This window comes from Achroia grisella, unplaced genomic scaffold (genome assembly GCF_030625045.1).
Source record: "Achroia grisella isolate CSIRO2021 unplaced genomic scaffold, CSIRO_AGI_Agris_v1 utg507, whole genome shotgun sequence".
Taxonomy (NCBI): Eukaryota; Metazoa; Arthropoda; class Insecta; order Lepidoptera; family Pyralidae; genus Achroia; species Achroia grisella.
In genome coordinates, this window is record NW_026712901.1 from 393,061 (window position 1) to 409,556 (window position 16,496).

Consider the following 16,496-nt stretch of genomic DNA (forward strand, 5'->3'; position numbering starts at 1 on the left):
AATATATTGTTATGAATTTACTTATATGATAGAATTAAATTAGAACCTATAGAAGGTTGACTTTATTATGCAACAATAAAATTTAAAGGGCATGAAATAGGGGACGAAAGTTTGTATGAACACTTAATAATTTTTCAAGTACCACTCGAAGTACTAACGCTACCCAAATAAAGTTACAGGTTATCAGCTAGTAAAATAAATAAACGACTACCTTCAAAATTTCCACACGTGACATTTCAGCTGAAATAATTTACATCAATTAACACGTGCATTATTAGTTATGATACAGCCAATCGCGCCGCGTAAACGAACCGCGCGCCGTTACATTGACGTGCTAGGAAGTCATTTGTCATGCGGTACGCGTTCGGACGACTTATGCGCTGAAATGCTGTATGATTTACAGCGTCTACGCAACTGTTATGCTCGTAGATAATGCAACTTTATATTATTGATGGTTGAGTCCGTTTGGGATTTATTGTCGGTAATTTTTAATTTAGTTTAATGTTATTTATAGATGATACATACTGTATAGCTGCTATTTAAATTTTAAATTATTTATACATATTATATAGTTTTAACAGACCTGTACATTATTATCTTATATATGAAATTTTCTTGTTACATTGTTAGTAACCATACACCTTCGAAACTTGACCGATTTTTATGAAATTTTACATGCATATTCAGTAGATTGTAGAATCGGCTACTATCTATTTTTCATACCCCTAAGTGATAAGGGTTGCCCACCCATAAAATTTTTGCCCTTCTACCACAACCCCCACTTTTTAATAGCGATTTTATATATGGCAATCATTTTTGCGGGGTCAGCTAGTTTATGTATATAGGATACGATTACCACTTACCATCAGGTCGGCCGTCAGTTTGTTTGCTATTTCTAATCATAGACCATAACAATCACAGGATTATCAAAGTGTTTACTAAAGGGACGCATAGTTACTGCGGCTTATAAGTAACACGGTAAGCTTGTGACGAGGTATTGTTTACAGCTTTAATTAAATAAGTTCCACCACAAATTCGAGGAAACTTCAAATAACTGGTAATAAGTATCGTTTGGGGACGTAATTTGCGCCTGTGTGGTATGGAAATATGCGACTGCCGTCTTATTACCTACGATGATAGGTTTATGGTAATTCGAGACTTATGACTATGGTAATAAGATTTGAGCCGATACAGTTTTATTACGTATTGTTTTTGCACACAATTTTTTTATATAACGTACGACCGTAAATGTACAAAATAACGGGTAAAGTTAGGACTCGTATTTACATATTCGTACTAATAGCATTGTTTATAAAAAAATTTAAATTAATAATACAAATAAAAATATCATCACATATAAAAACCATATTTACATTTTTTAATTTGACAAAATGTAAATATGGTTTTTATATGTGATGATATTTTAAGTTATTTAATGTTCTAAATAGATGAAACCCATAACAAGAATAGGTGCATAATTTAATGTAAAAGTTTATATTTTATATTGAAATTTAACGCAGGTTTATACCCGCGGTTATCCGCCGCACAGTATATTATATAATTGAATTATTAATTCTACATATCAGTTACCAATTTTTTTTTAATATTTAAAGTTTTTTTTTAATTAATGACGTCGCGTGCATAAGCTATTAACACGATTTTATTAAGGGCGACCACACACAAGCGTCGGCCCCATGGCGTTTGCCGATTTTACGACTGTACTCATATCCGTCCAGTTAATGATTTTTTAACGTTTTTTTCTTTTAAATGTTTACACAAAATAATTTGGATTGCGCGCGCCTGTGGGTAAAGTCGTAAATATATTTGATGGGTCTTAACACTGCGGTCTGCCTGCGGGGTATTCAGATTGTTTATATGTTAGTTACGCGTACACTAACATGTTTTTTTACATAATTGGGAGAACAAACTGACGGCCAATCTGTATATGAACGGTCCTACGTATGGCAAGTGCGTTAAAACATATTATAATATCTTTTTTTTACGTAATTGGAAGAACAAACTTACGGCCAGCCTGTATACATGAATGGCACTACGTTATCTTGTGACTCATGTGTTGCCATTCCGAAGGACTAAGCTGTAATGTTTGCTATTCTGTAATTTCACTGCCTTGTCTCACCATTCAACCGAACCAGCTGCTCGGCCACTGAAAGAGAAGAGACCTTTCACAAAGTCTACCATCGTTGGTGGGAAATTGCGGAAAAATATAGCAAATAAGGTTTCACCACCATGCGGTAGGGCGCGGTCGCTGGTTCAGAAATATGATGTTAATTCGCTGACTGATTAAAACATTCAAGGCTTGTTACCTGCAATATATTGGGCTCGTACTCCTGGAGACCACCTCTAAACGGCTGTCGCACAGATCACAATGATATAAGCACAAAACACAAAAATATTGTCCAAATTCGAGATTAACTTTTAGCAGCGTGCACGGCGGTTGATTGTACAAATCAGAGAGTTTTCGAAGTGAATAGATGCACAACTGCACTCGCAGTGACGCGACAGAGGCGCCACTTTACAGGTACATACTTACCCGCTAAATTACAAATATACAAACCTTGACTGCAAATACAACAGACCAGCGAAATAACAATATATATAATTGTTAACAATAAAAATGTTATAAATGGCGTAACCATTCCCCCGCCCTTGAAAGGACCCCTTTCAAAGAAGAAAGGTAAAAACTAGTACCAAAATTGACAGTTTCGCGATAATTGAACCTTATTATAAATATAAACTTAACAATATAGTATAAAGAAAACTTAGCAATAATAAGTAATAAAATAAAATTAAACCTTAAATCCTAATGTTGTGCTTGTCATAGCTATTGTGATGGTAACGGACACAGTTTTACCACCGGCCTTTGTAAAATACCAGCCTTTGTTTTCACTTGAGCTACACGTATTACATTATCCTTGCCCTTATAAATTCCAACAATAAGCCCAAGGGGCCATTGTAATGGCAAAACATTATCCTGCATTACAACAACTACCATACCTTCACGCACAGGGAAAGCAGGAGTGTTCCACTTCTGCCTAACTTGCAAAGTATGTAAGTATTCTCCACGCCAACGCTTCCAAAAAGATCTAATAAGTTGATCAAGAAGTTCGTATCTCTTAAGAAGATTAGGAGAGGCTTCTAATCGTTCCAATGCGGGAAGCATTTTAAGCGGAGAAGTATTTAAAAAATGCGCAGGAGTCAAAGCCTCCAGCTCTGATGGATCAGAACTTAAAACAGTTAAAGGCCGTGAATTTAATAAACACTCTATTTGAGTGAGTACGGTTGAGAGTTCTTCATACGTCAAAATCTGTGACCCAATAACTTTATATAAATTAGATTTAAGGCATTTGATATTACTCTCCCAGCATCCGCCGAAATGAGGAGCATTTGGTGGAATGAGCTTCCATTGTATCCTATTTTCGGCAAGCTCTTGCTTAAACGGTCCGTCATATTCATTTGTGAGAAAAGTATAAAGTTCACGCAAATACGACCTAGCGCCAATATAATTTGTCCCGTGATCCGAATACATGCATTGTACAGGACCACGTCGTGAAAGAAAACGCTTGAATGCAGCTAAAAAACAAACCGTGCTCATCTCGCCCGTCAATTCAATATGAACGCAACGCGTAGTTAAACAAGTAAACAAACATACGTAAGCCTTACAACTTTTTATACCACGACCACGGTACGGGGTTACATAAAAAGGCAAAGTCACTTCCAGTATGGAGAAATGCCTTTTGCGTTTCTCTCACCCTAGCCTCTGGTAAGTTTCCCATAATCGGATAGGTTGAACGAGGTTTAAACCGAAAACATACATTACATTTAGATAGCACAGACCGAATTATACGTCTGGCAGCCAAAATCCAATACTTTGTTCGTAAAATTGACATTAAAAGTGCTGTACCAGTATGCAAATTTCTAATATGATGATAAGATACAAGAAGTTCAATAATGTGATCCCTTCCGGGTAGCAGAATGGGATGTTTGTAATCATATGTTTCATTTGAATTAGCTAAGCGTCCACCAACACGAATAATATTATTATTTAAAAATGGATTCAATTTACCGATGCGATTTGAGCATGGCTTGTCATTACTCAAATTCTGAAATTCATCACCAAAATATTTTAATTGCACTTGACGAAACACTTCGTTTTCTGCAAATTCTAAGTCAGAACTAGTGATAGGGCCTAGCGGTAATTTTTTAATAAATTTAAAAATATAACAGGCAACGCGTATAAATTTAGACCAAAATGAAAATCTGTGTGAAAGTTCGCATAGAAAGGGTTCAATAGACGTAACTATTACCATTGAGACCGGTTTCAATTCAGGTATGTCTACATTAGCAATCACAGTGAAGGGTTTAACAGGCCAATTATCCCTTGAAGACGAGGCCCATAGGGGACCATGGAGCCAAAGTGGATGACTCAATAATTGAGCTGGCGTTAACCCCCGTGAGAGGCAATCGCTAGGGTTCTCACTGCCCTTTATATGATAAAAATGTTCAGGTTGTAAATTATCCTGAATTTTCGTAACCCGATTGGCTACAAAAGTATGCCACCTATGAGGCGATGAATGAATCCAGTTTAATGCAACTGTGGAGTCCGAAAATGCATAAATTGCATCTATAGGGTACCTAGCTGAATAAGTTTCATAGACACGTTTAATCAGCTGGGATAGAATTACAGCAGCGCAAAGCTCAAGGCGAGCAAGCGAAATTACCTTTAACGGCGCAACCTTTGATTTCGCACAAACCAAAGATATTTGGTTTGAACCTTGTGCATGTGTTACATGAACGTAAACTACCCCACCGTAAGCCTTCTGACTAGCATCGGCGAAACCTAAAATAGTGACGGAGCATTGATCTACGACCCCTAGGTGACGAGGAAAATATAACTTCGAAATAAGCGGTAGTTCCGTTTGGAACTGAGACCAACACTTTATTATATGTGGAGGAGGTGTTGCATCCCAGTCCACCTTTAGAATCCATAACTCTTTTATCAGAAGCTTTGCGTATAGGATTACCGGGGCTACCAAACCCAAAACATCAAATAAACGAGCGACTGAAGATAATATATTTCTTTTAGTACAAGGTCGTTCGTCTGGGATAACCTTGAATGTAAAAAAACATCATTACTAGGGTCCCAACAGAGCCCCAAAATTTTTAAAACATCATTTTTATCAAATTCTACATGTTGTGACAGTCGATAATCTTCTGGAATTTTGTACAGAACTTCCTTGCAGTTACTAGACCACTTAACCAGTTGGAAATCTCCTGCCGCAAATAATGCTATTAATTCTTGAGATGCATTTATAGCATACTCAGGATTCATAATAGAAGTTACTATGTCATCCATATACAAATCTCTGTTTACGATTTCCTTAGCTAAAGGAAAGCGAGCGCCATCATCAATTGCAAGTTGAGCTATGGTGCGCAATGCCAAATATGGACTACACCGAAGCCCAAAGGCAACACTATTAAATTCATAAATTTGAACAGGATTGTCAGGGCGAAAACGATATAAGATACGTTGGAAGCAACGATCTTCCTTACGTACCTCTATTCTCAAATACATTTGTTTTACATCAGCCGATAAGGCAATTGGAAAAAGACGTAAGTTTAATAATATAGTTAAAAGATCCCTTTGTAAGTTGGGACCACTGTGCAGGACATCGTTTAAAGACAATCCATTATTCGACTTCGCACTGGCGTCTAGCACGGGTCTCACCTTCGTACTACTTTTATCTGCACGCACTACAGCGTGGTGTGGAATGTAATAACAGCGATCACTTCTTTCCTGTGCACTATGCACCGGCGACAAATACAATTTATTTATATAATCCTGTATGACGTCATCATATAAAAGCTTTAATTGGGGTTGTGCAATAAATTTTCGCTCCAAATATAAAAATCTGCGTTTTGCGACGTCAAAGGAGTTACCAAGTAAGTCGGGGCTACATTTAAATGGCAATGCCACTTTATATTTGCCTGCTGAATCACGAGTAGTCGTGACAGTATAAAATTCCTCGCAATGTTTATCATCTACATTAAGAATAGATTTGGATTCTACCTCCTCAATTTCCCAAAATTTTCTAACTAACGCCTCAATTTGACAAGAAGCGGTAGTACACAACGCTAATGAACGCGGGGATTGCGCAAGCGTAGGCGCTTCCCCGAGCACGATATATCCCAACACAGTCTCGAGGGCATCGGGCGTGCCTGGAGGATTCACTACCTTACCAGACAACAACATCCTTGCGAACAAATTAACACCGATTAATAAATCAATTTCACCCGGTGTGTCCCACGAGTCATCAGCCAGTGGGATATTTCTAAAATTCTCGAAATTAATTGCGTCTACAGGGCATGTAGGGAGAGAACAAGTAATTTGGTTTAACACTAGCGGTTGAATATTAAACTGAAATTTAGTGTTAAACCGTGATTTGAAAGTCATATTTACAGATCCCTTAATTACTTGAGAAGCGCCACCTATGCCTTTAACAACGACAGGTGCGCTACGGTTAACATTGAGACCTAATTTAGAACAACATCTAGCCGTAACATAATGTTTTTGGGAACCAGGGTCTAACAGACACCTAATTGTGACGTCACGACCGTCGCGACCAATGGCATATACCTTTGCAGTAGCCAACACTTCTGTCGAGGCACGCACGGCACGTGGCGACATGACTCCTTGAGTTGATGACAAACTACAAATGGCGACGTTAGGTACAGAAATGTCATCAAAGGACGGGTTTTCGTCCTCATCAACTAATGCTACATTAGCAGTAGAATCGATTAGTTGCGACTCTTGCGACTGGTCCTTACCAAAATGAAGTAACGTATGATGTTTCATATTGCACTTACTACAACAAGATTTTGAATTACATTTCAACGTAGAATGCAGTGGACTTAAACAGTTGCCACAGCAATGATTACTTTTTATAAATTTAAACCTATCAATAGGCGCGAGTGCAAGAAATTGCTTGCATTTATAAAGATGTAGTTGCGAGGGCGAGGGTTCCCTGCATAAATTACACGAAGCCGGTAACGCGGACGCAGACATACAAACGGGTGCGGGAGCTGCAGTAGTTGCTGCTAAATAAGCGCGAGGCGGGCGAACAGCAGCAGCGGGCGGCGCGCGCGCGCGCTCGCAGCTGGCGCCGTCGCGGCGGACCCGCCGACGGAACCAGTGCGGTTATTGATACGATGTAATATTTTTACATGCTCGCGGATAAATTTCACAAACTCATCATAGTCAGGTACTTCTGAACTACGAATGGAATTTTCGAAACATTTAGCGGTATCAGAATCTAGTAATTTTAATCCCAAATGGACAAAAATAAAATCACTCAGATCATTTATATTAAGCTGCTTTAATGCAGCGATTAAAGATGCGAATTTATCTATGGTTCGTTCTAAATTTACTGCCGAAGGACCGTTAAGAGGTTTCATAGAAAATAATTGATTTAAATACGACGTTGCCAACGCGCGCTTATCGTGATATTTATCAATAAGGGCGTTCCATACGACCGTATAATTCTCAGCGCATGGCACTAGACCGGCACACACGTTCCTAGCACGGCCGGACAAGTGTCCCATCAAATGGTGAATACGTTCAGAATCTGTTAATCTTTTATTTTCATGAATTAAACGTTTAAAAGTTTCATAAAAAAATGGAAAATTGTAAATTTCCCCATCAAACATGGGTAAAATTACGCGGGGAATATCTATTTCGTGTTTAGGTTCGTGGCTCGGGATAGATTGTGGAGTTATGTTCTCTAAAGACGCAAGAACCGTTTTAATTGGATAGTAAATATCATCGAACGCATTCACGTATTGATAATTTACAACGTAATCGTCATTTAATTCTAAATTCAATAAATTAATTTTATCGATGATATCCACATACTCCGATCGTATGTGGTCTACTTCACGAGCTTTCACTAAAAAGATCTCCGTAGTCCGATCTGTCGTTAATTTGGATGACGATTGATATATAGATTGAACCTGACTAAAGAGAAGAGCACGTTTTGCTTCAGATAATTTAAGATTTTTCTTAATATCCATTTTATTAACCTGAGCCATGTTCCAATAATATACTATATCGATATACAATATTAGGAAATAAGATAAACAATAGTACTAAATGTTATACCCAAACTCTGCCAATCCCAAGTAGAAAGAGGCGTGAATATATTAAGAAATTAATTACAATAAACCTACTATTAGGTATTTATGCAAAAACAAACGGTTAGTTGTATCTAACCAACAGTTAACTGTTATAAACAATAGTTAGATACAATTATAGCGGTAGGTACATTCATTTAATATTTGTACAATAGAAATGCAACTATAAAAATATTGCATAAATTCGCGCGGACTGACACCTGCAAGTTATCAGTATAACCTTGACCTATATATGAGGTTAAGTATAAGACTATACTGCGAATATTGGTAAACAACCAAATTTAAATATTTATATTAGATAATCTCTGCCTACCCCTTATGGGCCTAAGCGTGAAGATATAAAGATAGATAAACCCTAAATATGTAATCTAGTAAATTCAATTTATCAAACCGCGTACTAATACAATAAGTAATCACGGCTATGATTATATATATATATACATACTATAATTATGTGCCCAAATACATATCTGAATTATTTCAAATTAAATACATTTACTAACTCAGTAGGTACATAAGCGATTCAATTACGCAGTAGTAGGAGGTTCGAGTCGATGCGGGGTGAGAAATAATTATAATCGAACACGAAACAACCCATACAACGTAATGCGGTGCAGTATAATACAATTAATTTTGCAAATACAATAAACAATGAATACACTTATATACCAGACTATTTTGAAATGCAGAGATAATGAGACATGAACTATACGCAAACGAGTTTATCAAAAAATATGCGGGTACATAAATAAAAACCGTACAACGCTACGTGCGATTTAATTTTTATAAAGTTTAATCTCTTATGAAGAAATTTAATGTATATGTAGTTAATATGAAATTACTATAATGCGTAGTTAATATAAAATACCTATGCACTTTTGTATTTCGAGTTACGGAACTAGCTAATGAATACAATCGAACTTAGCCCTATTCATATAACAATAAGGTTCAATTTCAACTGTGCGGAACTGTCAACGTACACCAATTTCGTAATTAGAATTTTATATAATTGATTACTAATTACAATCCGGGTCGAACGGATCAAATATTATGGTGGGAAATTGCGGAAAAATATAGCAAATAAGGTTTCACCACCATGCGGTAGGGCGCGGTCGCTGGTTCAGAAATATGATGTTAATTCGCTGACTGATTAAAACATTCAAGGCTTGTTACCTGCAATATATTGGGCTCGTACTCCTGGAGACCACCTCTAAACGGCTGTCGCACAGATCACAATGATATAAGCACAAAACACAAAAATATTGTCCAAATTCGAGATTAACTTTTAGCAGCGTGCACGGCGGTTGATTGTACAAATCAGAGAGTTTTCGAAGTGAATAGATGCACAACTGCACTCGCAGTGACGCGACAGAGGCGCCACTTTACAGGTACATACTTACCCGCTAAATTACAAATATACAAACCTTGACTGCAAATACAACAGACCAGCGAAATAACAATATATATAATTGTTAACAATAAAAATGTTATAAATGGCGTAACCAATCGTAAACTGTCTTTTTTATGTTATTGGAATTAATAATCTTGTTTCCAATTACATAAAACTCTTTCCTTTTTATATATTACTGATCTTACTATCTTACTAATAAACGCGAATGTTTGTGAGTATAAATGGATAAATGTTAGTTACTCTTTCAGGAAAAAACTACTGAACAGATTTTTTTAAACTTTACAATAATATACATCAAAATAACACATGGGTTGTAATTTAAAAACGATATTATGGAAATCTAGATCTATGTAGGTTTTTTTTTTTAAAGGATTATAATGGAATGGTGCACCCGCCTGCGCTAACGGTTTACGCTGGCGGGGCACCAGTGGAGGATGACAAGATGAGCATGAGGTCAGGTCAGTTAGCCCATCGTGAGAATCTCACCAGGAATTTGTCACGATGGTTTCCAGGGGGAACCGCGTGGAGGTCAACCTGACATGGTACATTGTTAGCAATGGGGTTATCAATCCACATTACTAACAATCCCTTTTCCCCCCGATCTATGTAGGTTGCAGTGCTACCTGTAGCACTGGGGGTTTGGGCTATTATCAGGTGCTTGTACCTGTACAAGCACCTGACAATAGCCCAAACCCCCAATTAAAAAAGTAAGTGTAACGTAGACGAAGTTGTGCAGGTCAGCTAATCTAAAATATTTTTTTTGTAAGATTTGTAAGTTATAAAAAAAGTAAACTAATATTATGTTGAGGAGTATAGGCGTGGAGACATACAAAAGTACATATACAAATCGTCATACAATTTATCCATAGTGACGTCACACGAACATTATCACTAAAGTCAACATTGACATAGTTAATAACTTGCGCGCCAAACAACTCACGAATACAAATGCTGAACAAATTTCTACCTTAATGTGCAACAAATATGATATATAATCATAATATTTGGTAAAGGTTATGATTGCAGACAATTTCGCTTGGTATTTGTTTAAGGCAATTACTTATACCTTAAGAGGGCACCTTTAAGCAAATCTGTTTTTAACCGTCTTAAAAAGAAGGTTATTAATTTCATTGTATTTTTTATTCATCTTTTATTATTAATTTCAGTGATACAAACAATTGTACACATGAATACAAATACAAATACAGGAATCGAACTCGCGACTATCGGAAGTAAAACGGTGCGCTAAATCGCTAGACCACCGAGGCCGTTAATATATTATACTATTAAGGTTTTTTTTTAATTTAATTATTATAGTACGGAAATCACAGGGTTTCAACACCTATCTCAAACAATTTACTGTTTACTATAACACTTTATTTTGTACTAACCCAAGGAATTTTATGTGCAATACTTATAATGGTGTTAACCCTTCCTAGACAGTACTATATATTGCTTTGTTTATATTCCAACATCGTCATAAAGAGACCGCAAGTTATCATTAAGCTAATTCGCAATCTATTTTATTTATTAATGAAGAATATCTAACAAATCCTATGAACAGAGAGAAATTTTAATTGGATACCGCCAAACTCGTGCCGTTACAAAATACAATCTAGTTTTCTGTTGCTCAAAGTTTATATTGCATTGTAAAAAGCATTGGTTTATTCTAAAACCGCACCTGTCGTATCGGTATCGTTAATTCACCGCGACGCAATTTGGCGAATCGTTAGCGAAACTTCTCCGGTTGCTTCGTTTATTCTTAGTTAGTTTTGTAAAATAAACAGAATAAATTCAGATTTAGATTCTAAATTTGAATCGGAGAATTTAAAAAAGAACAACCGAAGTGTGAACGGCGTGACGCGTGTTCCAAGTTTATGACCAGTAAATTATAACAGATGCGTGTCGTGTTCTAATTTTGAAAATTGATAATTTCCTTTTATCTCCGTATTTTTAGTAAAGAGTTTTTGATTGAAAATATTAATTTCCAAATTCGAAATTCAAAATGTTATAAACTTTTGTTTTGTTTTTAAAATATTTATGGCTTGGTTAAATTATATAACGAAAAACTATTTTATTGCTGTGTGCAATATTAATTTTATTGATCTGTAATTCTAAATTACTTGTAAAAATTTAAGTATCAGTATTTAACTGTGATAAACGATTCACACAATGTAATCCCAAGGTAAGCAGAGCTTGTATTATGGGTACTAAACATCTAATAGAAATAACATACAAGTATATAGCAAAGACTCCTAGATCAATATAAACTCATGAATATAAATAGTTGTATTGTGCGAGAAATCGAACCTCCGACGATAAAGTAAAACGATGTGCAAACTGCTGGACTAACGGGGATAAATTCTAAATCATCTATTCGTGTAAGACCTTTCGGTCTCTTGTATGTGTCCTATTTTTATCACTATTCGACAAAATCTGTTGTCAAATCGATTACATTGTCATACATTAAGAGCCGTTTTGTCGTGAAAATATAACAGGCAAAGAAACAGGCATTTTTCATTTATAATATTAGTATATATTATTATAAATACACGTACAAAGTCGCGGTCTTAACCGGTGTTGTATATAAAAAGAGAAGTCGTTTAAACAAATCATTTACATATTTGTATGCCTGAACCGAGCATTGAATCGCGACTGCATTGAAATAACTCAACCGCTCACGTTAATTGACAAGGCCAAACCTGTCTGTATGTCTGTCTGTTCGCATCCCGACGACCCGCTGACAACCGCTAACGCTGTTTCTTTTTTCTTTACTTTGTTGTTTGTAATGCAATTTAAACGTATATTATAAAGAGAGTGCGAATTTTTGTATGTTTGTTTGTTGAGAAATATAATATCCAGAACTATTGCACCAAATAAAAGAAACTACTAATTGAAACAAATACTATTATACCTATTATTGGCATTGTTAAATAAAATACCACAAAAATTACCACTTTTGTACAAATAAACGGAGTTCAAATTTATCTATTTGCTATGTAAACAGGTTAGCTCAGCAGCAGTCAGCTACAAAATTATAAATCAATAATACACTGGAACCGGTATGACGATGATGTGAAAGTAAAGCACGTTATATTGATTTTAAAAAGAATCATCAAAATCAGTGAATAATTAGAGAAGATAACCCGTAACGTACATACACAAATTGCATTCAAAATCAACGATAAATAAACAAAAGCCACTAAATAATTTTTCCATATAGAAGAAAAATTTTAATGTACATAAGAGGTTAAATATCAAAAAATTTTGTTACTATCTCTACTGTCTAATTCAACTAGCTTCAATGGAGAAGAACTGAGAATAAACTGAAGTCCTAAGTACATTTTGAGTTCAGTTAAGAATTATTCTTACTATATCAGTATCCTGCAATCTCACCTGTCCCAATTTAGCATTTATAATAGCTTGTTTAGCATTGCAAAACGCTTCTTCCACAGTGGTGTCCAGTGATGCCATATTGGTGTGTTTACCCCCAAATTTAAGGCGATTTTGGGGGATACATTTTTGGGGAGAAAAATTGTAGTTAGGGGTTTTTTTTTAATACACATATAGGCTTAAACAAAAACCTAATACAAGCTTTCTCGTCAGTATAGTTTTTTATTGATTTTTTTTTTCTACTAAACCAGATTTTGAGTCTTTTTAGACAAAATTTGAGAGAAATATTAATATAGTTTAATGTAATGGTAAATAAGATATTTCTCGACGTTTCATGTCCATGGCAAACACAGCTTGTGCAATCTAGACTAAACTTATTTTAATTTATGATATTCGTGTTAACATCCCATTTAATAATGAGTACTAATCGCTGAAGTTAAAAAAAATTGAGGGTAATACGAGGGAGTTACGTGGCAACACTTGTAGTGTCGTACATTGTAAATCGGTTCGCGTTATCGTATTTCTCGAGGCTGCACCGAATTTAATTCGGGTGGGACCGATAAAATCTAAATAGCCGCGAGACTGGGACGGGACGAATGCGGGCGGGACGGGATGAGCGTCTGGACGGATGCCAAATGTATATACTGAGTTCCGAATTGCAAATCTAATGTTCACGAAATATATTATATAGCTTTTGTATAAATTTTGGAATTAAGCATACGGTCTGCCTAATGTTAGAGATATTACTATTATAATATTGACAAAACTTCTTAGTCATGTCTTACGCCTTGCTAATTAATGATAATAATAGTTTTGTTTTTCTAGATATATATATATTCTAGATAGAAAATACGATTATAATCATTCGAAATTTAAAAAATCGAAAATATATACAAAGATTTTTACATTTACATTTTTTGTATGTGTTGCCAATTTTCGATCTCTGCATATTTGCAAGCATTTATTGGCATATATTAATTTTGAAGATTTATTCGGAAATGTGAGTCTTTAAACTGTTTAAGGCCTTTTTTATAATTATTGCAGATTGATACATAGATTAAATTTTGAGTCAATTCTCATAAGGTCACTAGTAGCAAGTTCTTAATTGGTTGAGTAGGTGAAATAAAGTCAGTTTTCTAAAGTTATAGTTTTATTTCTGCCCGCAAAATAACTCAAAATTAACAGAAGTCAATTCGAATAGATGGATAGATAAAAAGCTTTATTTTTTTCCAATTTTTACATTATTTAGAATACTGTCCTGCAAAACTCCCGGCGAGTTTTGTCTGCAGGCATTTAGTTCTCTCTTATCTACATACTAAATAGGTCTATTATAAATGTTCCATATTTTCCTTATATACATTTCCTAGTTGCAACACTATGGCTTGTCTTCGTCATATGAATAAAACAGTATGTCTGTCTATCTATGAGTAAGTCGACTAATTATAAACTTATCTCAAATTTTCTATCTATTTGCCATTAAAGATGTCTAGACTTAAATAATATACGACTGTCATGTTACTACGGAACCCTAAATAGAAACAACAGAAAGCCATTATACCCATAATTGTGATCTAGACCGCTTGGCCATAGGGTTGCCAACTCTTGCCTATCTAAATTGGAAAATAAAAATATGGTCTATCACCATCATTATTACCATCATTACATAGTATAAAACAAAGTCGCTGTCGCTGTCTGTCCCTATATATGCTTAAATCTTTAAAACTAGTCCATGGATTTTAAAGCGGTTTTTTCAATAGATAGAATGATTCTAAAGGAAGATTTATATATATAATACATGTACACCCGTGCGAAGCCGGGGCGAGTAGCTAGTTGGGAATAAAAATATAGTCCATTATAAACAAACATACAAAAATCAAATTTTTTATACACTATTATTATGTATAATACATTTGAATTTTTTTTTAAATAAACATTTTTTTTGTTGTATTTTTTTAATTGATCCGGTGTCATGGAGATTTTTGTATTAGGGCTCAATTCCGGGAGACTCTACATGTGGTAACCCTACTTGGCCACCGTCCAGATACTGACGGGCGTTTGTAAAGGAAACTATTAAGATGTTATCTTCGCGCCGACAGGATTAATCAAGGAAATTCGTGTCTTATTCGAAATTAATAAGAGCTAAGTTGATTTATTTCGGAGATTGGCATTTTGCGAATGTTTATGTGAATGAGTACGGCCAGTGACATTGGTAGAATGGGTAGATATGGATGTAATTCATGTGTTAAATTAGGCATTTTAACGCCTAATTTACTTGGACTGGCTTTAGTTCTTAAATAAAATGTATGACGAATCGTTTAAGTACTATAATAATTTGTTTCGTTAGTCTATACTTATAATATTATTCATCGATAATTAATGGACAAGAAAAGGTAATACGATTAAAAAAGTAATAATTAACTTTTAAAAAAGTAGTTCTGTAAATTCTTTTAGAAACGGGAATAAGAATGGAATAAATACAGTACCTATACTATAACTGTACCAGTAATTAACCTGACTTACATATACCCTTTGAGCTCTTTAATAAACAATGACAATTTAGGTTATGGAATATAAGTTGTATATCACACCGTTGACCGCATATATTTGGGTAACATGTATATGTTTATGTTAATCTAGACTAAAATCTATCTAGGTACAAAATTTCTATTCCATGCTTGATTTTCTATCACAGAGTAAGAAACTTTCTCATTTAAAAAAAATATTGTTTGGACGCTCTATTTAATGGTAAATTTCGAATTATGAAAAGAGGGTAAATATTGTCATTTACCATCTTTTCATAATTCGAAATTTAAAAATTCTAATAATTGAAAACGGATCTTCGTGTCATATAAATATTTAAGTAATTCACTGATCCGGGTGCCGGTGCAATAACACCAAATGTGTACGAAGATGCGGTTTAATGCAAACAGTAATTTGCGTGCGAACCGCGCCAAATGCGACTGGCGAACAGCCAACCGGGGCGACGTGACCAGGACGGACCTTAAATGAAAAAGAAACACAAGCAATTGATTTCTTTATCCATTTATCGGGTTAACTCTTTGTGACTTATTGGAGAAGTCACATCATCAAGGATAATAATTTGGACCTTATCAAAATGATCTGTGTGGTGATCATTGTAAAAAGTTCTAGATTCTTATTTCTTTTGAAAGGTCTTAGTTTATGTTTATTGTGGTAATGACGGCCTACCTGATGTTAAGTGCTAAACATTTCCTATATACGTGGACTATAGCACACGTAAGTCATCATTTAACGCCAGTGGTAACCTAAAAGTGTTCTCATACCGAAGGACTAATATCCAACATTTGGGGGATATGGAATTAATTTATCTGTAGCAATGTACCAAGTCCACTTGTCCGGAAACCATCTTGAATTCCTGGCGAATTTATGCAATGGGCCAACTGACCTGACCATGAAGGATGAGCATGAGCTCGTCTTATCATACTGGTAGCGTAGTACCGTAGGG

General features: G+C 35.3%; 1 protein-coding gene across 1 annotated transcript in view; it reads left to right on the top strand.

The window, feature by feature from the left end:
* The window catches only part of LOC131846224 (uncharacterized), a 658,396-nt gene that overhangs the window by 184,549 nt on the left and 457,351 nt on the right, over window positions 1-16,496 (top strand). The gene's annotated exons all lie outside the window — the stretch shown is intronic.